The sequence below is a fragment of the Hevea brasiliensis genome, chromosome 12 (genome assembly GCF_030052815.1).
Source record: "Hevea brasiliensis isolate MT/VB/25A 57/8 chromosome 12, ASM3005281v1, whole genome shotgun sequence".
Classification (NCBI taxonomy): Eukaryota; Viridiplantae; Streptophyta; class Magnoliopsida; order Malpighiales; family Euphorbiaceae; genus Hevea; species Hevea brasiliensis.
This window is the reverse complement of record NC_079504.1, coordinates 1,006,753-1,027,078: the sequence shown is the minus strand read 5'-3', so window position 1 is coordinate 1,027,078 and position 20,326 is coordinate 1,006,753. Positions and strand designations below refer to the sequence as shown.

General features: G+C 32.2%; 1 pseudogene; it reads right to left on the bottom strand.

The window, feature by feature from the left end:
- Nucleotides 1-1,874: 1,874 nt before the first annotated feature.
- Nucleotides 1,875-6,713, bottom strand: LOC110632172 (calcium-dependent protein kinase 29-like; annotated as a pseudogene).
- Nucleotides 6,714-20,326: the final 13,613 nt, after the last annotated feature.

The window sequence follows — 20,326 nt, the reverse complement described above, 5'->3', positions numbered from 1 at the left end:
ATATTCAAAAACTATCCCCACACATTATATTGGTTGGATGCCTACCCCATCAATACCTGGCCCATCAACACCATGGATGTCATATCATTCTCATGTGCAAAGCAGAAGCACATTTGACTTCACTGAGAGTCAGCAGCCACAAACACCAATGAGTAGCTTATTTGCTCCATTTGGCAGACCATCTAGCATTGGGCCATCACAATATGCTTTGAGTCAATTTAGTGGATATGGTTCAGATCAATACTATGCACTATATCAGTCTGGTGCCTTATGCCATATTCCATCTGGTGCAGGTCTATTTGGACACCATGAACAAGGAGCTATGCATTATACTGCAGGGGAGGAATCATCAGGACAATAACAAGGGCAACCTGCCCAACCCCAAGATGCACAAGGTGATCCAGAAGAGCAGCAAGAAGGGGGACAACATCGAGTTCTTCTACCGAGACGACATATTCGAAGACCTGGTTGTGGCACATGACTAATTTAAATATTTATTTTCATTTGTATAATAATTATGAATACTTGTCTTAATTTATATCTTGCTTTAAGCCAATTGCTCGTATGACATGTTAGTAAACTTAATTTATATCTTGCTTTAAGCCAATTGCTCGTATGACATGTTAGTAAACATTATATATATATTTTTTAATTAATTTGAAAATAATAAAGTAATTACATTTATTAATTGCTATGAAGAAAATATATTATCCATAATTATAATAAGAATAAAAATTAATATTAGTTATACTTTAATAACTTTTAACGTTTATAACTAACATAATTTTAAATTTATCAATCTACTATGTTCTAAATATTAGAAACAAAAAAGTCCCCATTAAGATGTATAAAATATACTATTTCAAATATTATACATTTATATTTTTAATCTATAAATTAAGAAATTTTTTAATGATTAAGAAATTTTTTTTGCAAAAATATAAAATTTCTAATACGATGGTAATATTTGTAATTTTTTGAATATAAATATTTTTTAAACCGTATAATTATATTATATTTACAATGTATAAATAAAATTAATTTCACAAATATATAATATTAAATTAATATTACTACTGCTAAAACATAAAATAAACTTTAAAAAAAATCAATGTATACAACTAACATATGTAAATTTAATATATTTTATAAAATATAATAAATAAATAAAATTAAATGATCAAAATATTATAAATTTAATATATTTTATAAAATAAATTAAATAAATAAATAATTAAAATTGTGGCGAGGGCTAATACTTGGGACGCTAATCATATTAGCGTGTTGTTAGGTTACGTAGCGTGGCTTGGCTTGCTGCATGGCGTGCATGTGGAGAGGGTCTCGCTGGGACGCTGGGACGCTACTATAAGTAGCGTTTTGCTGCTCAAACTGGCATGGAGCAGGGTTGTCCGTGGGGACGCTATTTTAAATAGCGTTTTGATGTCAGGACGCTATTTTAAATAACGTTTTGAAGTCAAAATGCTATTTTGAATAGCATTTTCTTTGGGATGCTATTTTAAATAGCGTTTTTCTTTTGGGACGCTATTTTGACCGGCCTTTATGTGTTCCCTCACCCTCTTTCTGTAATTACCCAAACTTCTAACCCATTTCAGTATTTTTAATTTTACCTTACCCTTGTACGGTCAATTTCCCAAAGATAGAAGTGTCATGACGTAGTCGATGTTCCACAACTCTCTCCTACAACTTCATAGTATGGCTCATAAATTTAATTTTCCTATAGTTTGAGTAACTCTGTATGTCTCCTTTATTTTTAAAAATAGGTACTAAAATACTCCTCTTGTATTTATCAGACATTTTCTTTGAGAAATGACAACCAAAATAATAACATGCAGTTCATGAAATGGAACAAGAGATTGTTCACGGAATTGTGATGAACATTGAACAATAACATTTATTTACAAGAGCTGCACTGTTAAGGAACTAATTAACAATAGAAACTGCCGACTTATTTGAACCAAGTACAAGGGGGGATTATTGGCCAAATTTGCTTCAATTCTCCCCATTATCTTGTGTCCCTTTTCTCATCATGATTGCAAACTCCTCATAGTTGATTCTTCCATCCTACATTTTAATCAATCAATCAATCAATCAGAGAATCAGTCACATTGCTAGCACTCCTCTAGTAGAAAATCAAATAGTCAAATTATAATATGAAGAAAGAAGATAATTACTTTATCAGTATCACATCTTCAATGATTTCATCTATGGTAGCATCATCTCCCATACCATTTTGAGCCATGGCTTGTCGTAGTTCATCTCTCGTGATAAACCTGGTGAAAATTGAAATCGTCAGCAAATTAAGAATGGCAATAAACACATTCTTTACCAGTTACATTTTTTATTTCATTTATAACTGACAAAAACCAGGGCGGAACACTGACCCACTGTTATCCTTGTCAAAGTATTCAAAAGCTTTGAACAAGTGTTCTTCCTTCTCAAGTTTATGGCGATCCATTGTTGCTGTAATAAATTCAACATAATCAATAGTCCCGCTGTTGTCAGCATCAGCCTGACCAGTAGCAAAATTCACATTATTAACACATACTTACAAGGCAACAATAATCTTTCAAATGATTGAAGGGTTATGGTTAAAAAAATAGTTCTTACAGCATCCACCAACTGCTTTATTTCTGCCTCCGTAAGCTTAGATCCTATTCTTGCCAATCCTAATTTGAGTTCTTCGGATGTGATTGTACCGCTTCCATCAGTGTCCATGTTGTCGAACATCTGTTTTAAGCCCTTGATTTCTTCTGATGAAAGGTTTTCTGCTATTACCTTCTTATGTATATATATATATATATATATATATATATATATATATATATATATATATATATATATATATTCTAATTAGGATGGATAATGATGCAGTCAAGGAATTCAAGAAAATTAGTAGTAAAATACTCAAGAAATTTTTAGTTCATTAAGGAAATTTTTGAGTCCATCATTTCACAAACTATTTTCCATCTAAAATTTTGGATCGTTTTAGCCTTCATAAAATCTCAAATATCAATATTAATTCTAAGGCTTGCAGGCTGTCCTGCATCAGAAGGAAAACGATAATCTTTCCAAGGTCAGGAACTATATGACACTTGTTTCTTAGCATTCCAAAAACTATTACCTTCAGAGCAACTTTCTTCAGCTTGTTCATTGCTCTGAACTGCTTCAATCTTTTTAGGGGTTGTTTGGTTTATCTGATGGGTGCAGCTAATAGCTGATAGACACCCAAACAGGTAAATTATAGTGTTTTTCATCGGCTGATGGCTAATTTGATTTTATTTTTTATTTTGATCATATTATTCTTTTTTATTTAACTTGAAAATTAATATTATTAATGTTTTTATTTTTTATTTATAATTTTAACATTTTAATTAACGTATTTTAACTTTGTTAAAATATTTTTTATTAATAACATAAAATATAAAATATTTATTTATATCTAAAAACTTAAAATTAATTATAAATTTTTCTATTAATAATAATAATTATTTTATTATTTTATCTATATTTTTAAAATTATTTAATTATCTTAAAAAATAATTATTTTCTTATTTCAATAATAAAATAAATGATATAATCTAATAGATTAATAATTATATATTTATTTAAATAATATAATATATTAATTTAATAATTATATATTTAATTTAATAATAAAATAAATAATATAATGTAATAAATTTATAATTTTATATTTATTTAAAAATTAAATAAATTATGTGATATATACCCTTATCAGTCATTTCACATATCAACAGCAACAGCTAAATATAATTTTACTAAACACTTAACATAAAACAGCTATCATTAGCTATCAGCTATCAGCTATCAGTTAACAATAACAGCTATCAGCTAAAAGCTATCAGTTATATTCAACAGTTGAATCAAACAAGCCCTTAGAACAGCACTAACAGTTGGCCTTGCCATCCACCTTCAGCCATGGATGCTCTATTTCAGACAAATTGCACGAACAATATTAATTTCATCTTTTATATTTTATATTAAGGAAAAACCTTCATCAAATTCCACACTACATTAATGCACTCCCAAGCGAAGTCCATACAGCTAAATAAGTGATGGCAATACCTTGATATGTTGAAAAATTTCCCCGGCTAACGACCACCAGTGAACTGTAATATCAATCAACAACAACTATACACTTACCAAGTGCTTGGTAATAGATTAGGACTCTATGGATTAACTTACGCTTGCCCATTTAAATTTTCATGAACAACTATACACTTACCAAGCGCTTGGGAAGCAGTGATCCGTTTCCTGGGGTCGTTTGCTAACATTTTCCTGATGAAGTCCTTCGCAGAAGATGAAATTTCAGGCCATGGTTTGCTTTGTAAGTCAAGTTGGTATTTTGAAATTGCTTCAAATATTCCTTTCTCATTCTCTATTATAAAATTTATTCATCCACTTATCAGCCAGAGACAAAATTAAACATAGAATTTGCAAAACAGAAATCATTTCCGGTAAAACAATGGAAGAACATATACCTGCCCAAAATGGAGGCACTCCACTTAGAAGAATGTATAAAATGATTCCAGCACTCCATACATCTATCTCCTTCCCATAGTTCCAATTTAACACCTCGCGGGGCAACATAGTATTTGACTTCCCACAATGTCCCTATGCGCTTGCCCTGCAGAAAAAGATTTACACTCTCAGAACTTAAACAAGTGAGTGAACCCTGTATGTAAGAAACAATCGCAGTTAGTGGATAAAGGCACATCAAGAAATCAGATCACACGAAATCTTTCTAACTGAACTAAATTGCAGATTAATGGGTTCTCATAAATCATACAATTTCGTCTTCCTGTTAAGCTAAATTCAATAATGATCATGACTACTTAGGTTAGACGAAAGTATATTTCAAAGTCACAGCTCTGTATGACAATAATGTCCAAACCATAACAAAATTAAGACTTTAATGGTGCTTTCGTGGTCAGTTTAACATGCTGACGTTTAAGAGGAGTCACATGATGTAAATATTTTTTTTTTTAACATTCAAGATCTAAAATTTTAGAATATGTAGATTTTAGTGGGTCTCATCATAATTATTGATTAATATATATATATATATATATATATATATATATATATATATATATATAAATTAAAATTATTAATAACAACCTAGTGTCTTAGTTTGTCTTGATGCCATTATGGATCAACATTGCCAAGTCAATGGTGACAGAGACTGGTCAACCACGTCAACCCTTTTCAATTATTGACCAGAGAAAAACAATGAGAAAAAATAAATACATGGACACATTACTGACTTTTATCCCATTTTATCGAGGATTTATTCAGTGTAACTGATGAATATATATATATATATATATATATATATATATATATATATATATATATATATATAAAATAATATAATATTTTAAATTTTTTATTAATTATTTAAAATTTTATTTTTATTATTTTTATTTTTTAAATTTTTTAATAAAAATTTCATAATAAAAATAATTAAAATTTATTTATATATAGGTATATATATAATTAATATATGTTAATATATTTTAAGTTATATTATAACATTAATATGATAATTATTATATAACTCATAATTTACGTATAATAAAGAATGTTATATGATAATTTTCATGAAAAAAAATACACGTGTTAATTACTTATCAACAAAAATTTTTAAAAATACCTTTATATTTTATATATATAAATAAATAGATTAGGCTTGCAAACTGAATATCTCTTTCTTGCCATTAGCATCAAATCACAAGTTGCAAATTTCAGATATTTTCTAAAGCTTAAAAATTTCAGCAAATAGTTAAAATCATATCTATTGTATTTGAATTGAGATTTTACGTCAGTTTTTTATTTTAAAGTTAAGCCACTGTGGGATTGAAATCCTAGATTTTGTCCTGAAATTTCATAAGTGGGAATAAGACATCAATTTCTGAATCATTGATTATAAGTTTCAAGTCAATAAAAAGTTGCAGAATTGCATGCAAACAAAAGATTAAAAAAAAAAAAGCATAAATAGAAGAGAAAAAACACATTTGCGGCCAACTTTATTCAATCAAGACAGAAAATTCAAAACCAGTGGCTTTTAGTGGAGAATTCTCTTGCTTATTCCCAAGCAAGAAATTTCAGGCTTCAAGTCCCTATGCATAACCCCCATAAAATGAGAAGCATGAACCAAATTCACAATTTGCCTCATAATCGTGGCCGCTTCAACCTTTTAGTAGCTTTGGCTGTAATCCGATCGAAGAGCTCCCCACCAGAGCACAAATCCATCACCAAATGCACATTTTGCCTATCCTCATAAGCCACAATATTGGGTTGCCCAGTTAGGTGCCGTAGCATCAAAATCTCTCGCCTAACATTTTCAACGTCCTCATTATATACCAGCTTTCGCTTAGAGATAGACCTTAAGTGATCCCAAACTGACCTCTACCCAATTCTTTATCAAAATCGTAGAGAGAGTTTACATCAACATAAGGTTTGCCAAGAGTAGGACCAATATCCGAAGGTGGATTCGTAGGAGAAACAGATGTAGAAGGAGGTTGAGGAAGAGATGGTAACTGCGAGCGATTAGGACTATAGCGTTCTTGGGGTGGTCTTTTGGAAGGATGCTGGTAGGGACGAGGAGGAGAGTCTGAGTAAGTGATGGGGTTTTCATGGGAGCGAGATTTGGAGAAACAGAGTCCCATGCTGAGAGATAGCAATTAACAACCCAACCCAGAAGCAGAACAAGAAGAGAGATTGTTGAGAAATGGCAGAGTAAGTTGATCAATCAAAAACCGTTTGATTTGGGTGTTGATTTTGGTTATTTTAATACTTTTTTGAGGTGCTTTGCTTTTGCCCCCAAGATGGTCTTGGGAAACATTTCTCACTTTATTCTCAAATGCGCTTTTGCTTTTCTTTCCTAAGCAATTTTGCTAACACTGTTAGATTGGGTGACGTTGTTCCTGGATGGATTACAAACCCTCCACGCCAGCTTCAAAGGTTGCTCGACTTCGATAGGATGTAGTCTTCCTCAGTTTCTTGACTGAAGTCCTATTTTCTGGTTAAAAAAAAAAAGTTGTGTCTGAGGAAGAAGTGATGGGGATTTCATGGGAACGATATTTGGTGAAGCAGAGTCCCATGCTGAGAGACAGCTATTAGCAACCCAACACAGAAGCAGAACAAGAAGAGGGATTGTTGAAAAATGGTAGAGTAAGTTGATCAATCAACAAACGTTTGATTTGGGTGTTGATTTTGTTTATTTTAATACTTTCTGGCGGGGCTTTGCTTTTGCCCACGAGATGGTCCTGGGTATCATTTCTCACTTTATGCTCAAATACGCTTTTGTTTTTCTGTCCCAAGTAATTTTGTGTCTATAGCATTCAACTTGACAATTTATTTTATATATAAATATAATTATATGTATATCAAAGTCAAATTAAATTTTTATTTTTAAATAATTATTAATTATTTTCTCCTAAATATGTTTTATAGAATATAAAAATATAATATTTTATATTTTTAATAACAGATGATATATATATATATATATATATATATATATATATATATATATATTCATTTAATTTTAAATTTGGAAATAACATCGCGAATTTTTAAGATGTCAAGTATCTTATTATGTGAGACATTTTTTAAGGCTTGACTTTCATATATAGATATTAGATTACGATACGTTCAAAAATAATAGTGCAATTTAAAAAAAATGCAATATAAAATAAATAATTTTTATTTTTACTTTTTCAAGTCATTAAAATTAAAAATACCTAGCCTATCTTAGTCCAATAACTCAAAATATATTATTCACTTACAAATATCAGGTTCGAGTTTTCACCTTACCGATCACTTTATAAAAAAAAAATAAAAATAATTAAGAAAGAGATAATAATAATAATATTCTGATTCAAACATTTTTTAAGGAATTAATTTTTACCGGTCATTCCTTAATTTTTGAGTTTGTTACGTTTTCATTTCTATCTCTACTTTGTTATTATAAAATCTCTCAACTTAAAAGAACATTACATAAAAATCTCTAACGCCAGAATCCCAATATATATCTAAATAATCTGATATATGGTAGTGCCACAGTATAAAAAAAAAAGAAATTAACAAAAATTAAAAGTGTTATATATAAAATTCATATTACTCTCTCTCCTTATACTCTCCTTCCGCTCACACTCTCTCTTGTGACTCTCTCTCTCTCTCCCAACCAACCAACTAACACAAACTTAGAGTCGGGTTGGGTCGGTTTGCATTGCCCATTGTATTAATTCATATTGTTATGGTTTTGGTCAATTTGGAAGTAAATTTGCCTCCAAACTGACTTGTGAACAACCTTATAGCTAGTTGACTAATTTTGAAGTAACTTAAAAAAATATATATTTTATTACTTAATATAATTGTAGAAAATATTATTTATGTAATATAATATAATAAAAAATAATTTATTATTCTTTATAGAGGACCTCTCTTCTCCACCCACCTCTCTCTTTCTTCTCTATCTATCTCTGCCTCTAATAAAAATAATTTATTAGTATAATTCATTATTCTTAAATTATATTTTTAAAATAATTTATTATTTTTTTATAGAGAGAGAGATGGGGTGAGTGGGGGTGGGGGAGAGAGATCCTCCTTCAAAAAAAATAATAAGTTATTTTTTTATACTAAGTAACATAAATATTTTTTAGAGACATGACATCTCTCCCTCTCCTTTCCCGTGTTTCTCTCTTTGTCTCTCCTTTCATCTAGCATCACCCAATAATATAAATATATATATACACATTCACCCATATATTGATTATTAAATAATTATATATGTGCTAAGATGATGAATATTGTTATTATTTATGTTCTTACATGAAATTGTAATTTTTAAAAATAAAATAAAATTTTATCTATTTTTATAAATAAATTCCTTAAATACATTTAAAGGAAAAATGAGAGAAGAGAGAGGAAAATTTATATTTTTATTATACTATATTACATGAATATTAATTTTTTACAATTGAATAACTCAACTCAACTCAACTAAGCCTTTATCCCAAAAATTTGGGGTCGGCTATATGGATTTGTTTTCTCCACTCTAAACGATTTTGGGTTAAATCCTCAAAAATATGTAATGCTTCTAGGTCATGTTGTACTACTCTCCTCTAAGTCAATTTAGGTCTACCTATTTTTTTTCTTTCTATCCTCTAACTTAACGTGCTCTACTTGTCTAACTGGAGCCTCCGTATGTCTACGCTTCACATGACCAAACCACCTCAATCTTCATTCTCTCAACTTATCTTCAATTGGCACCACTCCTACCTTTTCTCTAATACTCTCATTACGGACTTTATCTAGTCTAGTATGGCCACTCATCCACCTTAATATTCTCATCTCTGCAACTCTTATCTTAGACGCATACGACTCTTTCAGTGCCCAACACTCACTACCATATAATATAGCCGGTCGTATAGCTGTACGGTAAAATTTTCCTTTTAACTTATTGAGAATCTTATGATCACATAAAACTCCTATGGCACTTCTCCACTTCAATCATCCGGCTTTAATCCTATGACTAACATCCTCCTCACATCCCCCATCTACTTGAAGGACTAAGCCTAGATATTTAAAGTGATTACTTTGGAACAGTACAACTCCATTCAAACTAACTCCTTCCCTATCATCCGTTTAGCCTTCACTAAACTTGCAATGTATGTATTCTATCTTCGTTCTACTTAACTTAAAACCCTTTGACTCTAGAGTACTTCTCCAAAGCTCTAGCTTTCTACTGACTCCTTCTCGTGTCTCATCTATCAGAACAATATCATCCGCAAATATCATGCACTAAGGAATACTCTCTTGTATATGTTTTGTCAATTCATCTAAAACTAATGTAAAAAGGTAAGGGCTTATGGCTGATCCTTGGTGTAATCCAATTGAGATCGAAAAATCTCTTGTGTCCCCTACCACTGTACGCACAATAGTAGTTGCTCCTTCATACATATCTTTCAACACTTGTATGTACCTAATAGATACTCTCTTTTGTTCTAACACATTCCATAAGACATCTCTTGGAACACTATCATAAGCCTTCTCCAAATTAATAAAAATCATGTGTAGATCCTTCTTCACATCTCTATATTTCTCCATCAAACTTCTAATGAGAAAGATCGCTTCCATAGTTGAACGACCGGGCATAAAACCAAATTGATTGAGAGAGATAGAAGTATCATGACGTAGTCGATGCTCCACAACTCTCTCCCACAACGTCATAGTATGACTCATGAGTTTAATTCCCCTATAGTTTGAGCAACTCTGTATGTCTCCCTTATTTTTAAAAATAGGTACTAAAATACTCCTCCTCCATTCATCAGGCATTTTCTTTGAGTTTAGAATCTTATTAAATAATTTAGTTAACCATGCCACTCCCATATCTTCCAAACACTTCCACACTTTGCTTGGTATTTCATCGGGTCCACAGGCTTTACTCACTTTCATTCTCTTAAGTGCTTCCTTTACTTCTAAAGATCTAATCCTTCTAGTATAATTTACATTCTTTTCTATTGTTCTATAGTCTATATTCACGCTATTACCATTTTGATTATTATTAAAGAGATCATTAAAATAATTTCTCCATCTTTCTTTAATGTCCCCATCTTTCTTTAATGTTCTCATCTTTCACTAATACTTTTCCTTCTTTATCCTTAATGCACCTAACTTGATTAAGATCTTGACATTTCCTTTCTCTCCTCCTTGCTAATCTATAAATATCTTTCTCCCCTTCTTTAGTTCCAAGTTTCTCATATACTTTTTCAAAGGTCTGTGCTCTTGCTTGACTAACTGCCTTTTTTGCCTCTTTCTTTGCTATCTTGTACTGTTCATATGTCTCATTATTATCACATTTAGGTAATTTCTTATAACATTCTCTTTTTCTCTTCACTGCTTTTTGTACTTCCTCATTCTACCACCATCTCTCTTTTGAGGGTGGTCCATGTCCTTTAGACTCTCTAAGTATTTTTCTAGCTATTTCTCTAATCTTTGATGCCATCTGTATCCACATATCATTGGCCTCCATACCCAGCTTCCATGCTTCGAACTCGAGAAGCTCATTTTTGAAGTTCACTTGCTTTACTCCTTTGAACTCCTACCACTTTGTTCGAGCTACACTATTTCTTCTGACCTTACTTGAATTGTTCATAAACTTGACATCCAAGACCACCAATCGATGTTGACTTGTTAAAGCCTCTCCTGGAATGACCTTGCAATCCTTGCATAGAGCTTTATTTGTCTTCCTAGTTAAGAGAAAGTCGATTTGCCTTCTATGTTGCCCACTTTTGAAAGTCACTAAATGTGACTCTCTTTTTATAAAGTAGGTATTTGCTAGTATTAGGTCGTATGCCATAGCAAAATCCAGGATGCTTTTTCCCTCCTCATTTCGACTGCCAAAACCAAAACCAAAACCAAAACCTCCATGAACATTCTCATAACCTTGTCTATCACTTCCTACATGTCCATTCAAATCTCCACCAATGAAAACATTCTCTTCATTCGGTATGCTTTGCATTAAATCATTCATATCTTCCCAAAACTTTTGTTTACTCTCACTATCTAGTCCTATTTGTGGGGCATAAGCACTAACTATATTTATTGTTTCTCCTTCTAGTACTAGCTTTACTAGTATAATTCTATCTCCTACTCTTTTCACAGCTATTACTGCGTCTTTCAATGTCCTGTCTATGATTATGCCTACTCCGTTCTTATTTCTCTCCCTTCCGATAAACTACAGTTTGTACCCTGAATTACCCACTTCCTTACTTTTCTCTCCTACCCATTTAGTCTCCTGAATGCAAGCAATATTCACCCTTCTCCTTTCCAAGGTATCCACAAGCTTCATTAATTTTCCTGTAAGTGATCCAACATTCTAAGTGCCGACCCTGATTCTCCTCCTATCCTGCTCCTTCCTAATAGTTAGTTGGCTATAATTACAAAAAAAAAAGGCTAAAATTGATAAAAATTGAAAACATTTAGTTTTTTTGACATCAAAGTTCACATCATGTCAATAAAAATATATAAAATAATAATATTTTTATCATGTCAGTAACAATATTTAAGTTCACACCACGTCAGCTGCTACGTTAGCAATATTATTTATAATAATAATAATAATAATAATAATAATAATAATAATATTTTAACTGTGTTATCTATCACATTAGCGCTCTAAATTGTTAATTTTGTAGCCTGATAAAAATTGACGTTAAAATGTGAAATTATATCAAAATTGACAACAAAAAAATTGGTTAAAATTGACGCGTAAAATTTTAATCAAATTTAACCGTTAGGCTTAAAAGAAAGTTAACATAAGAAAAGAAGAAGAAATCCTCACTGAAAATGGGAAGGATATAACACAAAGGAAACAAAGGAGATTCTGAGATGAAAAAAAAAAAAGAAGAAAAGGTGGAAGAGAATATTTAAAAGAGGGAAGGGATGTCTGCTTGTAGCTGCCTTAATATTAAAATACTAAGTGGGTCAGAGGCATAATTCATATGAATAATTACTTGCTGGTACATGAAATTGGACTCCCGGTATATATATGCAACCCTACAGTCTTCAGATGCAAAAAAAAAAAATATCGTTTTAATTAAATTGAACAACTTTTTGCTATCCACTCCTTCTAATTATGCAACGACCCATGTTCGAACCAGTCATTAATTTAAAATAATATAGTTTTTTTTTTTATAGCAGGAATTTTTAGACTTCCAAGCTGTTAATAAACAACTTGTCAAAGTTGGTCCTCAACTTGTGATTGGCAGAGAAAAGGAATGGAGTGTAACCCTTGTTTGGATTATCCCCAGGACACAGGAAATTCCAAAGATTAAACTAAGTGAGGAAAACATAGCGGCTACCCTATGGAATGGACCATCCTGTCCAATTACTTTATTACCTTGACTCATATAAATAATCTTCTTAATTCTTCAAAGAAGTGTATATATCTACACTAAAAAAAGAATAGATATTGTTTACTTGTAGCGTTGCTCTTCTTTGAAACCTGATAAATAATTAGTTTAACATATCTGATTTTTCTTGTTCTTGTCAAATGATCGCCCAGGACTTCCAGCTAGGGGAACGGCTTGTAGCTTGCCCCATTGCCACCGCACATTTCATCAATCTTGTATCGGTAAGTGGTTTATGGAACATAGTTCTTCTCCAACCACAGCTTTCATTGCCTGGACATCTTTTCCAATAGCATAATTTGCATATAACTGAAATTCAACGTCAAGGCGGATTTAGTAACAGACCTTAAACAGAAATATTAAGTTATTTTAAGTAAAAAAAAATAATACACGCACACACCTGGTTGGACACATCAGCATGGTCTCGACGAGTCATTTCCTCACCAATAGCACTCTGCGATATATTGAAAACAACAAAGCTTAACGATGAACCCCTTATTTGCGCATCTAAGAGTGAAGAGGCACTCTTGGCATGAAGGAGCGACATGTCTTAGCTTCATCAGTCGAGAGAACGATGGGAGCACATTAATAGGTGGGTATATCAATTCTTATAATAATTAGATTAAATATTTATATTGAAATTTATATAAAATTAATTAAAATATGTGTATATAAATACACAAATTTAAAAATAAATGTTGGATTTGACATTATTAACTTAATTTTTATATAAAATTGGGCTTAATCACTCTAAATATATAAATTTTGATATAACTAAATATTTAATAAAAATGTTATTAAATTTATTTTTTATATGTAATTATATTTATAATAATCACATTTAATATCTTAAGGAATCAAAAGAATTTTTATGTTTTAAAAATATTATTTTAAATATTATTAAAAACATTTATCTTTTTATTTTTTTATGCGATACTCTCTTGTTTGTTAATTAAAAAATTTATTAATAAAATGTGAATAATTTTACACTTTTTTTATCATCATAATTTTATACTTATTTATCAACGATTAAGCGGAAAATATATTATTATTTAGAAAAAGGATAATACGACATAATGTGAGCCTGGTGAGATGCTGATGCTGATGTCTGGTGGTCTGGCCTCCGTATACTTTCCAATTAAGCTTTCTAGTATTCTGTCAATTTTTTTTTCACTGATATATTTTATTTTTCTAATCAACTGTATGGTAGTGGTTTTGATGATCTCAGGACTTGGATCGAGTTTACTTTAACCACATTCAAGGTCTACCCATAGATAAAATCGAAGAAAATAATTAAAGAAAATCCATTAAAATAGCAAATTTCACTTAGGAACCATATAGAACTGTTGGATTTGAAGGAAGAAAAACTAAAAAAAAATAAGATAGATTTCTGTTGAAAATAAGATTAATTTCTTGCTTTTCTTTCTTATACACTTTCTGCAGTACATAACTATTTATAGAGCCAAATATTACATAGTTTCTACCTCATCAATTAAGAGAGGGATGAAGCATCTTACTTAGAAAATTCGTTTTACAAGTTTAGACATTTCACATCTACTTTTACAGTTAGATTTCAGGATCTGAATTCAAACAAAATACACAAACTATATCATTGGAACTTGTAGAAAATTTAGAGTTTGAAGCAATAGTATCACATGCTTTAACACTCCTCCTTGATTTTTTTGCTGAAGACTCCAAATAAAGTTGTCTTAGAGCAATATCTCTCCAATTTTCTGCTTTGATTGATTGTCTTTGGAGCACATCTCTCCAATTCTTTCTTCATGGAGCACTTCTCTCCAACATTCTTCATTCACTTTTGGTGCACGTCTCACCATTGTTTTGATTTTCATTTTCTGGTGCACTTCTCACCATTTTTCAGTTTTTCTAGTGCACTTCCCACTAGTGAAACAATAAATTCTTCTTCTTCTTTTTCATGTGCTACATTTGATGTGTTTGATGTGTTCTCTTCCTTGAATCTATAAGCCTTTTGCTCATACCCAAACCTTTTACATTTGAAGCGTTGTGGCTTTCCCTTGTGCCAACAATCTTTTTCTTCATGGCTGGTTTTCTTACATATGCCACATGGAGGATACTTTCTTGGCTGGAACTTGCTTCCTTTAGAAGATGAATCTTTGAAGTTGTTCCTTGCTAGAAATGCACCTTCAGCAGATTTTTCAAATTTGAGATTGAATCTTTGATCTTGAGCTTGGAAAGATCCAATGAGTTCATTGATAGATAGCTTGCTAAGATCTTTTGATTCCTCAATTGTTGCAATTCTTGGCTCAAATTTGTTTGGTATATTTACTGTCACACCTTACCCCTCTGTAAGGCATAACATGATCCCGTAGAATACCTAATGAACTACCGAACTTCACCTACCGATAACTCATTAAGTACGCTACAAGGAATTTTAAAACAATTTTCTTACTTTTATAAGTGGAGAGCATTTTCTACTAGGTATTAAAACATTTAATTAGAATTTCAAAACTAGTTAAAATTTTTGTTCCATTTTATTTTTTCGCAAATTTTATAGAAATTTCGACAGAGTGCCGTCTGTATTTTGAGAAAACAGTTCTTCAAATACTTGTAAAAAAGCACTTTCAATGATTTATTTCAACAATTTCATCAATTCCACAACCATCCCAACCAATTTCAACATTATTTCTCAATTTTCAAAATTCAACAATCATCAAAATACTACCAATTAATTTCATTTTAAGCATATTTCTAAGTTCTTTATGCTATAAATACATTAATTAAACTAAAAGTTTGAAGTTTAGCTACTAACCTTGAATGCAGAATTTTCAATCTCCCTTTCCTTAAATTTTTCCTTCTTTCTTTCCCTTGAATCTTCTTTTCTCGTTGCCCAAACAAACTTTAACCATGGCAAGACAATTTTCTATGGTGGGATTTTTGGTTCTTCAAGCTCAAAGATGAGCTTCAATGGTGGTTTTGTGGAGAGGGAGAGGTGAGAGAGGGAAAGCTCACGGCAACTTGAAGAAGATGGCACTTTTTTGTTTTTTTTTTTCTTTCTTTTATGTATTTTAACCCTTATGGAAGACCACAAATTAAATTAAATTTTGTCAATTATAATGTTTATTGCATCATGCATGATGTCATCACTTTTCATTTTTCTTTTTTTTTCTATTTATTTTTTCATTAGTTCCTTAATTTAATTTCGGATTCCAAAATTTTTTTTTCTCCGATTTTATTTGACAGTTAGGTCAGGAGTCAGCTCTCGGGGTTAATTGACCAAACTGTCCCTCACCGGTTCGATCCGGTTTGTAAATAATTCGATATTTCTTCCGGATCCCTGACCTAATTATTTTACTGGCTTAACAATTCTTTTTCTTGATTTTCTCTTTTCCACTGTGTTCGCAATAGTCCTAAGGACCGCAGCGTTACATTTTACGATTCGAAATTTGAGTTTAAATCGACTTCGCAATCCTTCCCGAGAAGGTCACCCATCGTTGTGACTCTCGGCTCATTTAACCTCTTATGTTCTATTTTTCTTATTTATACTTAACTATTTGACAATTACTAATTATTTGTTTTTAAGGCTTATCTAGTTGCCTTAGATGTGGTTCTAATATCGTTAATTATCCAGATCGACACCAGTCACCGAAATAGTGAAATATATCAGGCTATGCAAATAGGGGTGTTACAATTCTCCCTCCCTTAAAAGAAATTTCGTCCTCGAAATTGTGTCCACTATCTATCCTCAAATAGTCATACGTGTTGTTTTCTCATGTTTTTCTTATATTTCTGCGTAGTTTCATAATCGGAATAATGGTCTATAGCACTTTAACCAATACTATTTACTCATCGATTGCTTACCTCGTGTGCCCAGTTTCTTATGAACTTTTGTCATAAGTTAAATTCAAATTCACTGTAATTTTAAAGGTAAGCAAATCTATGTGCTAGTGGATCTACTTTTTCTAGGATCTCGTACAATCCTATGGGTGAGAACTTAGTTTTACTCTTTTCTTACTGTTGTTTTAACAATTATTTTCCTTTGTAGTCTTCTCTTCTCTCTCTTTTTTTTTTTTTGTGACCATGTTGGTCATATATGAACTGCTTATCTCCTTCTCGGCCATAGGTCCATAACCATTATCTTACCATCTCCATTTATGACCAAGATCTATATGCTATTTTGTACTATCTTGTTTGCTTTTGTTTAACTTATTTCCTTCTTGATAAAATAGTTCAGGATATCATTACGCGTCTTAAGTAGGTTGTTTGCCTTGGTGGCAATTCCTCATCTAGTGTTTTTCTCATTTCTTACTGTTCTATTTATTTCTCCTTTTTTCATTTCACAACTTAACTTTAATTATTTTATTCTTCAATCTTATCCTCTTCCTTAACTTGACTATCGAGTCCTAATTTAGCACTTCTTATCATCCCTAACAACTCCGCTATACTTCAATATTACTTTGACTTGGTCCTCAGACCATTCTAGTCAACACTTTAACTATTATTCATAATATATTTTTATTTTTTTTTTATATATCGATATTCTATAGCTTATTTTGCACTAATGTGTAGTCATTACTTTCTTTTGTACTGAACTATAACCTTTCAATATTCTAATTTTGGAGTTTTAAATCCCAGGTTAAGATTTTGAAACTCCTTTCCAATAAGAAAACTTTATCTTATCATAACTATACCAAAACAGATGCCATTTGCAACTATTCTTATCCTTGTATACTTGTAACACCTCAAATTTTAAATGTATTATTTTGTGAGTAATATTAATATTTTTATTTTATTTAAATTTTAGAAAATTATTTGAAAATTTTCGGATTTTCGAAATCGGGTTTGATTTCCTGAATATAAAACTTTGATGATTTTAAAAAATTAATTTAAAGACCACAGGGCAAAACTAAAAATATATTTAGAGTCTATGAATTTTTATGAGTTTTTTAGAATTTTTTCAAAATATTTGAGCCTCGTTTTCAGTCCCAAGGCAGAGTAAAAATTCAAAATTTTATATCTTAAATCTGACCGACTGAATCGAACCGGACTGGATCGGACCGATCGAATCGGACCGGCCCTTTTCTTTTTCTTTTTTCTTCTTCCTTCTCCCTAGTGCGCCCGACCTCTCCTCTTTCCCTTCTCATTTTCTCTCTCCTCCCTCACCCCCAGGCCGTGCCGCCGCCACTCAGCCTTCCCCACCTTGCCGGCTCACCGCCCCACCACCTCCCCACGGCCGATCGACGCTCCAGGCTGCCGAAAAACGCGCGCGAAGACCACTCGACACGCGTGCGCCGTTTTTGCTTCCCGGTCGAAATTTGGTCCATCCGGCCATCGATTGGGCTAGGTCTTGTGTCAAATAAGATCTACACCTCGAGAGCTTTCCATAGACATCAATAACACCAAAATCCATTGAGCGGTTTATCCAATTTTTATTCGAGAAGTTTTAGCCCATTTTGACTTTTGGGCTAGATTTCTCGCAAACCGTGAACTCCACAAGAAAACCGAGAGTACCAGAGCGCTCTATTCGTCGAGAGCTTCACGGCAATATAAATTTCAAAATTTTCTGACACCGTTTTTTGGTAGGTCCCACGGAACTTCGTAGTGTTTTTCCGAGCATTAAATGAGCTTAGAAAATTCCATAAAAATTATATACTAACCCCCGTGTTGTGAGCTTCGTGTAGGTACCTTCAATTCGTAGAAATTCGATAGTTGTCCGGGTCTGTGAATTTCCGGCCAGACAGACCGACTGCCGAAAAAGTCTCCGAATTGGATCGAGATTTTAGCTACCCCACTATTGTCAGACATCCCGAGAGCGTCCCTGGAGTCGAAATCGGCATAGGTAAACCCGAACCTTGCTTTTTTGTAATTTTCTAGTGCTTAAATGGGATTAAAAATCCATAAAATATTTGTGGTAGCTCAGAAAATTATGATTCTTTTTGCATTAGCCTAGTAATATTGCTAAGGACCACGGGGCAAATTTTTAAAATTTTTAGAGTTTATTTGGGTAGTTTTTGCAAAAGGGTCAATTATAAGGACTAAACTGTAATTTTACATATTGTGATTGATGACTGTTTGGATGGGCTCAGGAGGGGCTGTGTGATATGATTGAGTTGTGGGTGTATGGTTGGTGGATATAGAAGTGTGTTTCAAACCTATTTGCAGGTTGGGTAAGTCCTAGGTATAGGGGAGACTCTGCAGGATTTTCGGCACGACTTAGGACGTATTTGGTCTTTTCTTGGTTTGTATTGAGTCAATTGTATTAAATAATTGTAATAAAATTATCAAGTGAGTCGGGACAGCCTTCTTCCTTCGCCAGCTGCTACAGTGACTACTGTCAAGTCTGTGAGTAAAATATTAATTTTAATTGTAATTTCGATATTATTATATGTTCAAGCATGCCCATGCATCACTTATATGTATATATCTATGTAGTTAAACTCTAGGCACGTTTTATGTTGCATTCACAACTGTTAAAGTGCCATGGATGTTTTTGTGATAATTTGGAGCAGTGTGCGTGCGTTGGCGTGCATGTGATATGGTGTTGGGTTGAGGAATAGTTAGGCTTACTACGGGCCTTGGGAGCTTTAGGCTGGCCCAGGTCCTAGTGCCGGTTCAGCCCATAAGTTGGGTCGTGATAGTACTATTGGGTAGTACGTAGCTCTACACAATAAATCCCAAGTCAGAACTGTAATCTGCAGCTTACAGTACAAACATCAAGAATATTGCATAGTTACTACGATACATCCCAATAGATAAAACTTCCCTACATCTTATTTCTTTCAAATCTACTAATATCTTAAACTTATTTTGATTATGGTACTCACTGACACCTATCAGCAGTAATATGTTTACCCGCATCTAAGGTAACTATATTACTATAACTTACTTTTAGGTTCTTTTGCCTTACTTAATTAGGCTTACTAATTAACTTTATAAATTCTTGTGTGCTAGCAAATACTTTTCACTGACAAACTCTTCCAAAATTAATTTTTAAAAGACTAGTCACTAACATATCAAAATTTTTTTTTTACACATATACATATCTTGGTTAAGAATCGAGAAAATACCAGCAACCATGTCAAAAGTCTCATCCTCGTCTCTCTGTCCCATAGTGTATACTCTCACTAGAGCATCACCTTGTCCTGGTTGATTCACAGTGCTCTGATATCCAGGTATACTACCCCTACCTCGCCTCTGCCTCTACCAACTGCTGGTGAACTCTTAGGGGTTGAAACTTGGGCTGATCCTTCTAACGTGGTAAATAATCCATAACAACGTGGACTTACACAATCCTTAGCAAAATGACCAGTCCCTCCACAATTAAAACATGCTCCTATAGCTCTATAACATACTCCACTATGTGGTTTACCACAAATCTCACAAAGTCG